The sequence below is a fragment of the Simochromis diagramma genome, unplaced genomic scaffold (assembly GCF_900408965.1).
Source record: "Simochromis diagramma unplaced genomic scaffold, fSimDia1.1 OVJJ01000481.1, whole genome shotgun sequence".
In the NCBI taxonomy this organism is placed as follows: Eukaryota; Metazoa; Chordata; class Actinopteri; order Cichliformes; family Cichlidae; genus Simochromis; species Simochromis diagramma.
In genome coordinates this window covers 1210027-1226435 of record NW_024386898.1, presented here as the reverse complement: position 1 = coordinate 1226435, position 16409 = coordinate 1210027, and the positions used below count along the sequence as shown (strand labels likewise).

The following is a 16409-nucleotide window of genomic DNA, read 5'->3' as shown; positions in this document are numbered from 1 at the left end:
CCACATGGCGCTGCGGGAATTCTTGGGGGTGTGCGGAACTGCTGACAGTACCAGGCTGAGCGACGGGCACAGACGTGAGCACAAAGACTGGATGCGCTCTCTATCTCCGATGATTGGCAGTATTTCTGGCTGCCTTTCATACATGAAGGGAGGGGCTGCTGATAGCCTGTCACAATCAAAGTTTTATGCAGCGTTTGATCCAAACTACATTTCATCTAGAGTTTCAGAGCTCACTCCTGACATCCAAAACAAATGTAAAAGCCCATTTGGTTGTCCATTAGCAACACAATTGTCATCAGCAGATGGAGTTTGAACTCCAAAAATCCAGGTCGCTTCTAAACAGCTACCAAATGGAAATTAAGGTTAAATTATTTTATCAAGCACTTTTTACCTGTGAGACTTACATGAAATGATTCAACTTGTCCCATGTAAGTAATGTCATTTGTAATGAAAAATCCAACAATTCAGTATATCTGTTATATATTTCCCTATATGGCATCAGAATAGAAAGAGCAACAGAATCAGAGAAACCCTGATGTAACCTTGCATAATTTTATACTATGATATCTGATTTTACTTTCACAATCGTTACGATTATCATATTCAAGAGTTTTGTAAGAGCTTTATTGTCATCTCACATAAAAACATTGCATTCCTGTTGCATAACATAAATGATATAGAAATACCAGACGCATCATTTATCATTCATTCAATAACTACAACTGCTAAGTTTAATTATAATTTAATTAAAGAAAAAAAGTGATTTGTATTTCTTTCATCGGGTAAGTATTGAAGCTGCTATTTTATTACACTTGTGCAGACTCCTTTCATTTAATTAAAAACATCCTTACAGTAGTTCTCATTATTATCCCGTGCTTTGCATTTTTCAGTGGTATACAAATATGTGAGAACCAATTTCAAGTCAGTTTTATTTATATAGCGCCAAATCACAACAGCAGTTACCTCAAGGCACTTTATATAATAAAGTAAAGACCCTACATAAATAGAGAGAAATGCCCAACAATCAGATGACCCTCTTTGAGCAAGCACTTGGTGACAGCGGGAAAGAAAAAACCCCTTTTAACAGGAAGAAACCTGAGGATTAATAAAGCGTAATAATATTTCACGATTAAATGCAAGGTGGTATATAAACACATAACACAATTGTGCAGCAATCTGTAACACAGACTTTGGCTTATCACGTTGGTGGTAATGTGCACGAATCGCAGGTAGCTGCTCTGGCTGCTCCATGCCGGCAGCTTGTTACATGCCTGAAATGTTAATGTCAGCCATCACACTGCCATTAACACTCTCTGCTGGCTGTAAATGTTATCGTGGATCTTTTTCCACAGACACAACGTTCCCATTTCCATTCATCTCACACGTGGCAGTAATATTACAGCCACGTTTGGCCTGCCGTGTGCGAGAAAGACGCCGTGTCATTTACTTAATCACACGTCCCTTATGGCTCGTACTTCAAAAACTATCTTTGATTTATCTCGGTGCCCCTTTACTGAAAGCCGTCCAGGATTTCCAGTGTCTTCTCGTTTCCGTGCTTCATCAGAGAAACCTCGTCCATGGACAATATGACACGATATTAATTAAGAGGGATACTCACAGATTGCACCATAAATCACTTTCCCTCGCATTTTCATGCTTGGTCTAACATTTGCAATTTGCATCTTGTTCCCCTCATAACTGCGTACACCTCTGTGAAGAGGCAGGAGACAGAAGACTTTAGCAGCTCCACTGTCATGTCATGTTATCCTCAGAGGGGCTTGCCAATAACCTTAGAAGGATGGATGACTGTGCTGACTCATTGCACTGGTGTTGTTATCTTCAGTGTCTGGGACATTGAGGAGGCTGGGAAATGAAAGTCATGATACTATTTCAATGTACTTCCACAGTAGGGCTGTATAGGATTTATAGATCCATTTTAATATGCATTTCTTAGGCTCATTTTCTCCTTTATGCTTATTTACTTGATCAGGAATCAGTGTTAGTTCAAGTATTTAGAGATCTGACTCACATGACTGTGTGTAGATCAGGCTGCTTTGTTATTTCAGCTTCTCATGTGATCAGCACTCAACACCAAAGGCTACTCTGAGCCCCACCCCCTCGCCCCCTTCAGTACTTTGAAGACCGACAGAGAGAGTCTGTTACCAGAGAAACAAAGGTCAGTGTACTGCGTCGTCACATTCTCAACTCACAGGATGGATCTTGAAAGAGAAAAAAGGACCCGGCAAACAAACATCCTTTGTTTTTGCTGCAACAAGACCGCGTTTGTTGTTGTGCTCTGGGCTCTGATGTCATCGTCATGGGTCATCCTCTCCGTGACCTCTGGGGCTGCGATTCTCAAATAGCTTCATCAGGAGGTGCGCGCCAATTACAGCATTGATTTTTGTTTCACTGGCTCGCCCACGCTAACACAACCCCCCTGCTCCCACCCCGCCCCATCGCACAAACACAAACATGCATGTATTCATCCAATAACACAAAAATAGAGTACAGTGAGTTCACTGTTCTCTCAGTACGGTCGTTTTCCCAGCGGGAAGCTGCAGTAGAAAGACTTACTCTAGAAAACTCCATCTATTTGTCTGAGTACCATCATTAACTGAGGCAGAAGAGAAGCCGACGCCACACAAAATGATTAAATTGCAAAGAAACATGTTGACATTTTACAGCTAACTCACTGCAACACTTTAAACTGCTGCAACTCTTTCACAGAGGAAACTGTGAACACCTAATGTGACTGACCTTTGATGGTGTAAGTGATGTAATCCTCATGATAGATGCGTCAGACTTTGGCCTTAGGTTGCTCTCAATGTTCTACTCCCTAAAGGCCTCACAGGTTAAACGGGCCAAAGCAACCCCCATCAATATATGACCAAAGAAAACACTACATCACCTCAACCACGGCAATTAATCCCGGCCTTGTAGCCAGCTGACAGGCCTTTATCCAGACAACAAACAAAAATAGGCACTTTGTTGCCTGATGAAGATGTCGGAGGCCACATGGTAATTTTGCTGTAGCACTGCTATTCTCGTCCTAACAAGCAAAGCGGCACGCCGCCTTTACCTAAGATTAAAAATTCAAATGCAGCACACTCAAAGTAGGATTACTGTGCTAAGCTTGCTGTAACAAAAGAAGGGGTGGAATATAAAGGTTGGAAAAATTATGTATTTTCAATCCCTTCTGCAATGCTTGCTAATGTGATTTATACAAGAACATGTGTTTTTCTTCAGTTGACCTTATTACTGTAGCAGGGAGTCTTAATTTACATCATTTCTGGGCTGAAACATGGTTTGTACATCACATGTACAGCCTGAAACTAGCACTGCTGCTCTTAAAGGATTAGTTAAACATTTGGCTAATGCATTGAAGAATACATTGAAAGAGGCAGGTCAGGAAGTGTTTAGATTAGCTTCAAGACTAAGAATAGCAACAGTTATTCAGAAAAATCCTTAGTCATTGACAACATTTCACAAATAGGGAATGGAAAAAGTTGTAGTGGGGGCTATCTGCATGTCTTGTGAGGGACTTTCTTGTGACTTTTGTAAGTATATCTCTATTTTGGACATAGAAAGCTAACCATACCTTCTGTTTTCATTTGCTATGCTAAGCTGAGTTAGCTGTCTCCTGGCTACTGCGCCATGTTTACCAGTAGTTCTGTTTATTTCATTATTGAATAACTATTTTTTCAAATGTCTTTTCTAAAAATGTCAAACTATTCTTTCATTTATGCCTCTTAAGACAAATTTGCTATATTAAGGCAGTTTTACTTGTAAGAATTATGTTTAGCTATAATTAGCCTAGCATGTAGCACTAGTGGAAATACTGGAAATATGTTTGGTTTAAAAATGACACCAACTAGCTGTGAATTTAGGAAATAATTAGTTGCACTATTCTCACAAGGTCATATTACATGAACTTTGTACTAGAGAACACTAGAGTGTATATATTTGTTGTGTTACATTATTGCTAAATATTGCAATATTATATGACAAACTCCTGAAAGAAGTTCTGGTGATTTTATATTTATAATGAAAATGTTTTGTTTCCGTTTACAGGAAAGGGGAATAGATGAGCTAAAATAACCTTTACTTTAGCAAAGTTTTGATACTTCAGCCGAAACATTGTACGACTTTGAAAAGTCACACATGGTGAAGATTTCCTTGCAATTTTAAACACCCCTTCCAGTTTTATGTAAATCAGATTATTAAATTAAGCCCCCACAATGAGCCGCCATCTGACTGGAGGATGATCCGTGACCTGCTTTGAATACAATACACAATGCAATTCAAGAGAAGGTTAAGAGTTACATAATTGTGCATTGCTTCCTAGATTCCTAGATGCTACTATGTTTTAAACTCATTAAAATATGATCTGCCTTAATGGGTGTCTTGCCTAGTGAATAATCAGCTGAGTGCACAGTGATTCAAGAGATTGCATAACCTTTATATTTCATGAGACTTTGTTGGTGTTGCCTCATTCTTGTGTGTATTTACAGGAGTGTATGAGGAATGCAGCTCTGAGTCAGCACAGAGGAACGCCAGTGAAAGCCAATATGAGACAGAGGATGGATTATATGAGGTGATGTTTTTAAAGGAAAGAGCTAAGCTTGAGCCCAGCATGGGCAGAAAGATTCTCAATGGATTACTTTCTCTTGTTATTATAGCTTTGTTTGATTGTTAAGAGGGTAGCTTTCTTTATTTGCAACATTTAAGTGTGTCTACTTCTTATGTATTGTAAATCAGTGACAAATAATTGCTTTTGTACAAATAAGCATTTAAAGAGCCTGTTAATGCCCTCACTAGCAGTCTGATGAATTTCATTACGCAGCCATAAATGAGTTTGTCCCTTATAATGCTAATCTTGAGCTACGCAACATTAATTTAATCTGTGTTCGATGAGGCAGCTCGTAACTGATGCAGGTGAAGATCATTTCGAACAGTCAAAAGCTGCTGGAAAAAAACAAAAAGCTTGACCTTGAGTTCAGCTGGCATTTCCATTGCAAAGACTGAACTGTGATGCTTTTAGTTTGCTGAGCGAAAGTAACACATCAAACTTCCTTTTTCTCTTCTTCTGTTGTGATATAAAGGGACCGCCGCCATGAAATCAACTTCATCTCTCTCTGTAAATGTGATCTGTAAAATTAGGTCATACATTTACTGTATGTTGTGCTTTCTGGACTTTTGATAAAGGACTGTAATGATTTTTGTTCAGAAAAATTTGATATGTGACTAAATTAAATCTATATCAATTTTCTTTGGATTATCCAGTGCACGGTCAGGGGTTGGGTGGTGGATCTAGAGCGATGGGAGGTTTACACCTTTATCAGGTCATCAGTCACTCTACGGGTTACACATGGAGACAGATAAGCAAACTCACATTTACTGCTTCGGCCAATTTAGAATCTCCTGTTAAGCTCACTTGCATAGGCTGAGGATTGTGGGAAGAGGTTAGAGTACCTGTAGAAAACATGCAAATTCCACATAGAAAGAACCGAAGTTAGATTTAAACCCAGTACGTAGAGGACAGATGGAAAGAACTTGACTCTCGAGACTGTAAGCGCCAGACTACCATAGCCTCATTGAACACGAACGCACGGAAAGCCCGCCGTCAACTCGCTGCCCCGAACATGACAAAATAGTGTTATGTCAGCACGCAGAGAAATAGCAGTAAATTGGGAAGCAGAGAGGTACAAAGAGGTGTGGAGGGAGGGGTGTAGGGATATAAGGAGAAGAGGTGGGTTGGGGTGGTGGGGATTCAGGCTGTACCTGAGGCATGGAGGGGTACATCATTATTCAGAGCCGCGCTTTGATGTTGAGGCTGGGTGGATCTCAGGGAGCAGGCGAGAAGCAGTTCTAATTAAAACAGTAACAATGCAGCCCGAGTTGCCCCGCAGAAACGGGGGCTTTGAAGAGTCACTGAATGCCCCATTTAGAGCTGGCTGTCCACAGATAACACCAGATATTACGTTGACGGACTCTGAGGCCTCTGTCGCAAAATGTGTATTTTTCACTACAATTTATGAAACATTTCTCTCAGTGTGTGTGTGTGTGTGTGTGTGCTATGAGTTCTCAGTGTCCTACTTTCTGGGTTCTTTGGTGGCGTTGTGGGTCTGACAGGAGTGACAGATTGAGATGGGCTGTGGGTATTCAGAGGCCGGGCAAAGACAGGAAAGCCTGGGGGATCTTGGTATGACAGGTAGACAGAGGAGAGACAGAACTTCATTACAGCTTCTGCAGAGGGGAGCTCTGAATATCAAATTAGGGCCCCAAATCAACACAAGAATAATATTAGTGCTTTTATTCTAATACGTTTAACACACACACACACGAAATGCACCTACAACAGAGCCCGGTAAAGTACAATTTTTCTGCTTCCTGGCTTGTATAACACAGATTTCCCCTCGTCCACCGAGCATGTTTGTCTCACTCCTCATATCTACTGAGACTTATTGCTCAAAAAGGCACAAGCGGGCTGTAGAGAGAGCCGAGTGATGCTCTGAGACAGTAGCAGTTCAAAGAGACTGTCTACACAGAGAGAAGGGTCTAATTTTATCTAGGAGACAGAGGAGCTCATGAAATAGCTCTCTGCCTGACTACAGCTCAATTATTCATCAACACAAGAAGTCTCTCAACTAAAAAGCCTGACACGTTATTCATTCCCCCCCTCTTCCTCTCCCTCTTCTCCCATGCTGTTTCATTCAGACACTAAACCAGCCACCCACACACACATAAACTCGAAGGTACACGCCCTACCCTCGTCTTGAACCATGCAGTGCCCTCCAGAAAAGCAGGCGCGCTCTGGTGAGGATGAGTCAAAAATACGCTTAATGAATGGTATACGTTGTGGTGAGCGGTTCAGAAAGGTGAACTTTCACTTTGAAAATGAGAGTGAAAATCCTTTGTTGACTGTAAATAAAATGTTTGATTTTGCCAGAACATTTTTTAAAGGAAACTCTCTGTCAAGGATCAAAACCAAACTCTGATTTTGGATGCTTTGGGCTCATGACTCAGTTTGTGTTTTGAACAACTTGCAGCTGGCGTCATCTCCAAACAGATGACAAGTCCTGTGACACCAAGCTGACTGAATCGTAACTAGTTGTGTAAAAGGAGGAATTACAGAATAAAGTACAGTGTGTGCTGTTTCCAGTGACTCCATCTTATTTCTTTTTTTTTCCAGAGACCTTATGAGAGCTTGGACTGCCATAAATTTCCTGTTGCTACTGGAGCAGTGACACTCTGGAGGATACAGCCGAGCAGTATTTTCTTAGCTCGGTGACAGCCAATCAAGAGAAAGCCCATAAAACATATCACTTTTGTAATTTTTTTCCCGTCTGTGCTAAGTTGCAGCTTTAAAAATCCCACTGGGGTTCAAACCTGACTTCCCTTCAGTTATTTGTTGGCTGCAGAAAGCAGTACCACTCCGATTCTCATTATTTAACATGTTGCATCAGAAACCCAGTGGGTTCATGAGCTTCATCTGCCAATTTAGAAGCAACTTGTTAACCTCGACATGGAAAAGGTTCAGATTACTGGTCAGTACAAGCAAGAGCTCACCCCGAACGATATGCAGTCTGAACCTGTTGGATGTTTCTCATAAGTTTATGGTTTTGGAAGTTGTTGGGTGGCCTTATGTAAGAATCGCTACCTCAGGCAATCTAAGAGCGGATTTGTGCCTGCTGCGATAATGACCTGATTTTAAGACCCATCCAGACAAGCTGACAAATTGTTGCCAAGGTTGTGTTTTTATGTTGACTAGCGACTGTGAGACAAACACAGACAAACACATGGATCCGCCTGTCTGATTGACAGTGACAAGATGTCTCTGGATTAATGGTTGATTTTAAGAGCTAATATCGAGCCTGCCAAGAACTAAAGAGGGATTTTTTGTGTGGAAATGTGTCTCTCACTATGCTAGATACATTTTATTTCTTTACAGCAACAGGCAACAAATCCAAGTGTGGGTGCATAAATCTGAAGGATCAATAGAGAAAATACAATAACCCATCCTTGGGATTATTGCTTGGCAATAAGTACTTCCCTGAACATTTTTCATTATGAAGACTGAGATTTATCATTGATTTCTCTGCCAAAACATGTAATGCAGGTGAACTTTGTGGCGTGTTTGCGTTAATGTGGACATCCTGGCTGGATTTAGTGTGGGCTAAGTCTATCTGTGACAGGCAGCAGGTGCTGTATATCACTTAGACGGGGAGATAACACTAGCTAAAGACAGTTGGGTTTAGTGCTGTTTGTAGATAAGGCCATAGAAGCTAACTTTAGCATCTGACATGAGATGAGAAAAGCTGTGATTGCAGGTGGCTTTGGCACATTGGCCGTGGAGATGGGAGTGATTTCTAAAACAAATCCTTTCTGGATATATGTCAGCTTTAGACTGGAGGTAAAATGCTGGAAAAACACTTATATTTGGCAATTTGCTCAAGTCCTCCCCAAACAGCGATTGTAATAGCTTATCCTGGCTTAGTAACTAGGGTCAGGAGGTCTGCTGAGCTTTGGATTACTGTACTTGTTGAAGTTGTATGCATGGTATTTTTTGTTAGGTAGTTGATACCTTTCTAAAACCCGATTTTAACTGTGCATTTATTTGAAGAACACGTGCAATGCAAATGACATACATGTTTCATTATGGAATTTTATTACCTGCAGATAATATTCATTTTAATGAAGAGGGCGAAGTTGTTAGGAGCCAAATCTTTGGGTGGGTTGTTAGCAAAGACTTTCTTGGGATCACCAGAAACTCTATTTCTCCGTTTTCACTGTGCTGTTTACCGCGGCACAATGGCACAGGACTTCCAAAAAGTGCACTAAAAGAAATGCAGCGCCGCCCAAGGAGACTACCCTGAAGTTTAAATCTTTGATTTTTATGGGTGGACTTCTACACCTCACTGTAATGTGTTATGTTTTATCTTTCAAACCCAGCAGTGTTTTTTTTTTTATCATACTGTAATTGTGTAATAGGTAGCAGTAATTGAAACTGTATTGGTACCACGTGTGAACAGAAAGCACACCAAACAACAGAATCCAGGATTTAGCAAATGACCAGTTGAAAGACAGCCATTATCAGGGACAACATGGTCTTGACTCAGGTCCTGTTTTAATGTTGTTAGAGTTAGTTTGTGTGCAAATCCTGCTTTTTTCCCCCCAAAGTGGGATGTGATAGACTGCAGGACAGTTCAATGTTTCCTGGCTGCACGGAAACAAAAGGGCACCTCTGCTATTCTCAGCTCTAAGTCTCTGTCGGCTCTCTGTTTGTCTGATGTCTGGCTGTCACGGCAGAAGTGGAAGACTCTGCCAACACCCTTCAGCCTCACAGCCACCTCCACCTACTAAACTATGTGTTCTACTTACAGGAAGATGTCATCTCATGCACTAATGACATGATTTAGCCTCGTGGATATGAGCGTTTGTGCGTGTCGTAAAAATTGCTTTGATGTCTCCCTCTCGTTTTCAGCGCTATAGGAGTTCATCCGGAGTTTTATTCCTCTACAAGTTTGTTTTTCCTGTGTCGAATCTTATGTGATGGTTTGGCAAAAAAAAAAAAAAAAAAGCGCTCTCTGAGCAATGCATCATCCCTTTAGAAGCTGAACGCTGTGCCAGGCAAGCTAAGTGTTTTGCTGCAGGCCATGAAGGCAAGAAACTTCTTTTTTTTTTGCTTGGTGAAATGAGCAAACCCAAAAGACACAGCATCAATTATTCACCCTCCCTCCTCCAGTCTGACATTCTGATTACGACTGGAGGTGGTTACAGGGTATCAGCAAGGTTGCAGAGTAGTCATGACAGGGGTTCAAACTCTAATATGTTCGCTGCCAAGAAATATGGGTCCGTATGATGCGTTAGCTGCCCGCAGGGCATCAGAATGAATGGTAATAATTCATCCTGAGAGAATGCAACCTATTTTTTGAGCCATTTCCCTTGACGTAAAGACAAGGAAATTACTAGTCTCCCTATTTGGTAAAGACATTAATGGTAATTTTGTTTCCCTACTTAAATTAGACGGTGCTGGACTGATTACTGGGTGAAGCTGGATCTGGTTTGTGCACTTACTGTAAAGAACAGACAAACATACAGTGATAGACAAAAAGGGACACAGATACTGATACTTGAAAGAGGGTGTTGGCTTCTTTTGGTTTGATTACAGTTGAGGAGGTTTGTCATTGTCTGCCAAAATACTCTCTGTCTGCCAAAACAAGCAGCACAAAACTCCCGAGGGCTGGGCTTGGAAAGACACCAGTTACTGTGTATCTGTGCTTTTGGGCAAACCCAACAGAGTCATCTTTGTTTTGTTGGTGCGCAACATAAAAATACCATTGTACGGTAGTCACAGCGTTGCCGAGGTCTTTGTGTAACGCCAGAATATGATCCGGTGCAACAGCTGTTTATGAAAGGCGGAGAGTGAGCTCACTGTGCAGCCAAGGTGGTGTTGATTGAGTTATATAAAATCTATTTGCAGCCATCAGTGACAATAGCAGCCTCGGGCAACGGTTGAGCTCATCTACCATCCTGCTGCGCACAGAGTCATATTTTTTTATTTTTTTGTTCCAAAGCTGGGCGAAACGGATCAACTTCCTGATGGCAAAACGGTAGAGCAGCGGGATCAGTCGGCTGCAAGTCTCTCCTTTGGTGTGGAAGTTGAACTGAAGTGTCGGTAGTCTTGGCAGTCCTGCAAAGAGAGAGGGGTGTGCTGTGAAAACTGGCATGTTGACGCTTTCATGCCACTGTCACGCTGTTCACAAGGTGCCCCGGAGGAGTGTCACAACGCATTCTTCTCACTTAGTAGAGCATGTCCCTGTCACACTCCGGGTTGCGGTAGTCAGACGGCATTCCTCTCCTGCCATCTGTCTCTGGTATTATAGTAGCATGCAGTAGTTATTCAGATTGCCTTGCTTTTATAAGACGTGCTGCTATGTGCTTAACTATGTCACGCTGAAGTCTGAATGCTGGATGTATGGGACTAATTAAGGGCAAATTCGTGTGGCCAAAACATGCTTCATTACTGCACTAAATATTTGCACAGGAAAATGCAAGTAACCTGGAATCTTCCGCATTTAAAACGCATCACAGGTCACATGAGTTCACTTCTGCAACTCTCAAACGGTTAATGGGTCTTGTTGACACTGAGGCGACAGTAACAAGCTGCAGCCCTCCTTGCCCAAGTTAAAGTACTAGAATGCACAAAGAGGAACTCCTTATATAGTCGTTCATGTGTCAAACGACTACCCAACAGTCTTCCCCAAACTGGCACTGGTCGGTGTGACAGCGTTATTAGTACAACATTTGTCATGTTGTGGTTTCCTAACCAGCTCCCCTCCCCAACCCCCACCCTCCTGCCTTCCAACAGTCTGAAGATGTCGAGAAGGCACCACATGGTATGCTGCACACAGCACATGGTTTTGGTTACAACAGGCTGTATCCTAGTTCCCCCACCCCCGAGCCTGTTTGCACAGCTCCTTCAAGGCCAAATCACGAGCACAAACAGGGTGAAAAGTACGAAAATCCTGCAAATTTTTACGCTGGGTTTTAAAATGCGGTCACACAAATGTGGTTCTCGTGCATCTTCAGATGCTTGCAAGCTCATGTGTTTACTGTTATGTGACTCACAGGAAGTGGGTAAAGGTGAGATTCAATTACCACACTATCATTATTTTCTGAATATAGCATGCTCTGATGATAATAGATAAATGAAAATGAAACCGATATAGACAAGTGTTCATTTTATGCCATGCAGACTACCAAGGAACTGCACTGCAGTTTGCATGAGGCCAGTGTAGGCTTCACTTCATTTCACTTGTAATGGCATGGAGTTATTTTTATTTATGGTGCAATCCCTCACCGTGCAAATAAATTTTTTTTGTTGGGTGTGTTACAACTGCTGCAGCAGAATATTGGTTAGCTCCATACAGCCGAGATGAAAGTGAAGCATATATACAGCACCTAATTGCAATCAGGACTTAAAAGGCTGCAGCTCGGAGGAGATGGCGGAATATATGATGTGATGAGTGCATAAATCAGAGATAGAGAAAATGCATTATGCATAGTTCAGATAAAATGGACGTCATTTGTCTGCTTTCATTTGGAGTCTGGGCACTCGAGGCAATTTGACTGCAGTGTTTTTCCTCTTCAAAAGAGCTCCATTAGTTATTGGCAGAATAACTGAGGACCGATAAAACACACTGACGTCCACCTTTACACCATGCTTTCTTGCCTCCACCACCCCATTACATTTCGGGGAACACTTCCTATTTCTGCACGAGCGCGGGTGTCTTCTGTGAGGCTTTTGGTCTTTAAAGTGAGCATTTGGGACTGTGAGCAAAGCGTTGAAAGGCTTTTTGGAAGGGAAAAAATACAATTTGATGTGTCACCTTGGAGATGGCAGTTGACAGCTGTTCCATGCACAAGCTGGGCTTAATTGGCGGGGAAATTAGCCTGACCTTGACTGTGGCGGCGGCGGCCGATGAGCTGCCGCTGCCTGCCACTTGAAATGACATTGTTGTAATTTTTGACAGCAGCGAGCAAACACTCTGAGCATTAATTATATGGAGGAATGTGGCTCGGCGCAACAGACGCACAATGAATACTTATGTAAGCTGTCGCTCCAGTCTCCATGGTAACCCGCAGCATTATAACACATGCCTCCTCCGATCTTCTCCCCTGAAGTGGGCTGTTTCCATGGAAACCAGGCAGCCGCCTTTGATGATGGCTCTCATGAAATGACACCCGCTGATAGCGCCGGCTCCTCCGAGTCTCCGAGATGGAGGATGGATGGGTGGGTGGGTGGACGGGTGGTGGTGGAGGTTGCAGAGAAAAATATTACGGACAAAGAGAAAGACAGCCATTTCCCACAGAAACTGAATCATGTAACTGCATCTTTTTTCCCGGCTGGAGTGGTTTACCTGGCGCCAAAAGCAGGCAGTGACAGGAACATCGTGAACCAGATGAGGCGTAGCAGAAACGGCTCACAGCCACATCGGCCTGGCTGGCATGCTTCACATCTCTTGTGTTGATTCATGTGTCATGAAAAAAGTGTCATCGAATTTTTTTGTGTGCCTTGACTGCACAAGTAGCCTGAGAGAAATGTTAAAGTGAGAGAGAGCTTCATGCACCCCTATCTGCTGCACTCTTTTATCTACTTCTTCAAACAGATAAGTGTCAAAGTGTCAGAACACTTCCCTCCTTTGCTTTGCATTCAGGACTCATGCACTGCAATCATGTGGCGCCAGCGACATGACCTGTAGTTTTAGTTTTAGTTTAAGCCCTGTGTGTGTCAGCTTCTTGACCCTCCTTTCATATCGGAGCCCGTATCATGTGTAAGATCCTGTTGCGTCAGGAGCAAACTGTCTTGTGGTTAGAAGCAACTGTTATTCATCTGCGTTGTGCAACATCCTCCAATAACCAGATACCGTTCTTGCCAGTCCTAACTGAAATTGGCTCTGCCTCCTGTTAGCTGTGCAGCATGGGTTTTAGTAGGTGCAGTCTGGGTGTCGGTAGGCACATTTAACCTGAATGTGCCTCGCCTGTCTGTGGGCTGGATGGAGAAAATAGCTTTGGCAACGACAAGCAGATCAAAGTGATCAGACGAGTAATCCCCCATGAGTCAGAAGGGAAGCAGCTGAGGGGGGAAGGGCGGTGTATATGCGTGTGCACGGGGAAGGCCAGGGCAGCTTTTTCTGCATTTTATTTCATCACTCTCCCTTATTCACACAGATAAACACAAACATGCATATACCCATCGCGTCTATGTGCTCAAACGCACAAGGTCCGCCTCCAGTGTTTCAATTTGAGCTTCCTGTAAGGTGACTTTGATGTTAAAGGGTAGTTTCATTTTGACTGTCTCAGAAAATAACCTACTGAAGACTGTAATTTCCCCTTGTGAGGAAAGCCAGCTGTGGCACATTCAGCAACTACATACACCCTTCAGACGCATATCTAATAGCGCCAGTGGCCTTATGTTTGTGAAACTGAGATGCATCACTCTCACAAGGCAAATGATTTAACCGCAGTGACACAGACACTACCAGTTTGTGGTGACGTGTCATGATGAGGATCGTGTGTACAGCCCGGAGAGAGAATGAAGGCAAAAAAAAGAAAGGGAAAATGCACGAAAACAAAGCCGACGATGTAAGAACGAGGACATCGAGCCGCTGAGGCAAAAGATGTGATTAAAGCTCAGCTGCGGATCTTGACCGCACACTCGTTATTCAGTCCGGCTTTCATTAAGGGCGTCTGGTGGAAGGCTGCACACGGCTCTGCCCTCTCCACTGATATGTCACTGATATTTAAGATGTCTGGCTTCTCCGGCGCTGAAATGATTATAAAGTTGTGAAGTTTTAATAGTGAGGCTGAGACACTTTCTAATGATTAAAAAAAAAAGGAAGCTTCCTGTGAGCCCTCTTTTATGCCTTTGTGTCTGGATTAGCTGGTAATGGAGAAATGTCATTAGCCAGTCGACTCACTGGGAATTTCACAGAGTGTGTATGTGTGCGTCTGTGTGTGTGAATGTGTGATTTCAGGTCTCAGCATTTTGTGGTAAGTGTTTTGATGCTCAGTATGACTCACATTTCCCTCAGTATATTGCGCTCAGTGGGTGTACTTGCCTTCCCTCAGCAACAGCTAGTCAGACAGTGAGGGCGGTTTAAAACACAGGTGCAAGTGAAAGTATTATCCAGGCAGTAGCAGAACCAGTCAGGGTAGGATGATGTTTGCTGGGGCTTTGTGCCAAAGAGGAAGTTATTCTGCTCTCAAAGCATGGGTTGTGAAAATACAGTATACTCGCACAGATGGCCACGATGAGTCACGTCACAAGGCTTCCTCCTTTTCTGCTGGATAATCCTCATCAATTAGCTCCATTGTCAGCTGGCTTTTCACACTAGTGAAATTGATGCCTGAATGCTCGACAGCCGAGAATCTGGGCCTCTTTTCCCTTTAAACGGTGACTCACCCGTCGGAGAAGAAAAATCTTTTATTGTTGGAGCTTTTTCTCTTCAGTGACTTTGGATGATTTATTTACGAAGCCGGAGGCGCTCACAGCTAAACCCTCCCACTGTGTGTACTGTCATGGATAAAGCCCCAGTTGCATCACAGTGGTTTTTCATCAGTTAACACCAAAGACACACCCAAAGGGCTATAAAAACCTGCACTTGTGGGAAAGACAGCGAACAGGTCCTTACCTGTCCTTGTCCCTCTTTTAGTGTTTGAATGAGGTTTTTGTTATCTCTGCGATTGCTTTCATGGTATCAGTGACAGGAAATGGATACAGCGACAGGAGCTTTTCTGAGGCAGATGTGCTACTGGAAACGTTATCCCTCTTCCCTAACTCATACAAAGACACACACACACACACACACACACACACACACACACACACACACACACACACATGGCTAACAAAGAAAAGGAATGTCAGAGCTCAATGAACAAAGACTCAACTGCGAGACAGTATATCACTTCCTGTGTTAAACTTGACCTTTGAACCTAATGTGTTTTGATACCGCTGACAGGTGAGGAAGGAAAAAGGCCAAATGCAGATTAGATACTGCGTAAGGGCTTGAGGTTATAAAAGATTTCTCATGAAACCATTTCTTTGCACTGGTAAGATAAGAAGCAAGAGTCACCTCAGTTTTATTTCTATCAACATTAATTCCTTTTCTGGACTTTTATGGGATCAGAAGGTCCTTCCTTTACTTCAGGAAACTACTGAGCTTTACTGGTGTATTTGCAAAAATAATAGCTCAAATATATACATGGATCAGGCATAACATTAAGACCGCCTGCCTAATTTTATTATTATTTATTATTGCATAAAACTGAACTGTGTATTCTGACATCTTTTTGACATCAGAACCAGCATAGATTTTTCGATAAATTGAGATACAGGGCTGTTGGATTCAATCACACGTGCATCTATGAGGCTTGGCCATTACAATTTGGCCTTTGTCAAACTAGCTAAAATCCTTACAGACAAAATGTTTACTTGCTCCCTAATATACCCCCCCCCCACAGGTGAAGAGATAATAGGTGTTATTTACTTCAGCTAAAAGCAACTGCTTGTAGTGATGAAACCAAAGAGAATAATTCTCCGTGTTGACAATAGGATTGACCAGAATTTACACAATGAACTTAAAGTTTTATTTAGTACAACCCAAAAGGAGTGACTGTGTCCATAAGCTCATCAGGAAAGTATTTTCTTAGGTCAGGGCCAAAGGCTGTTTTTCCATAGAATCCTACAGCACTGGAAGTGTTTTTGCAACCACAACTGTTTTTGCAAAAGAAAGCTGGTTCATGGCAGCTCCTCCCTGGCTTCACTTCACTTCTGGTAGGTTGGTATCAGCAAATATACAGAGCCAAATAATTTCCCCATTAGAAGATACCGGATGCTAAAG

General features: G+C 42.5%; 1 long non-coding RNA gene across 1 annotated transcript; it reads left to right on the top strand.

Moving 5' to 3' along the window:
- The first annotated feature begins 1476 nt into the window (after nucleotides 1-1476).
- LOC120735194 lies at nucleotides 1477-15619 on the top strand. The gene is made up of 3 exons (XR_005696203.1): nucleotides 1477-3557; nucleotides 4512-4594; nucleotides 7193-15619. It is a non-coding gene; the product is annotated as an uncharacterized LOC120735194 (long non-coding RNA).
- The last annotated feature ends 790 nt before the right edge of the window (nucleotides 15620-16409 follow it).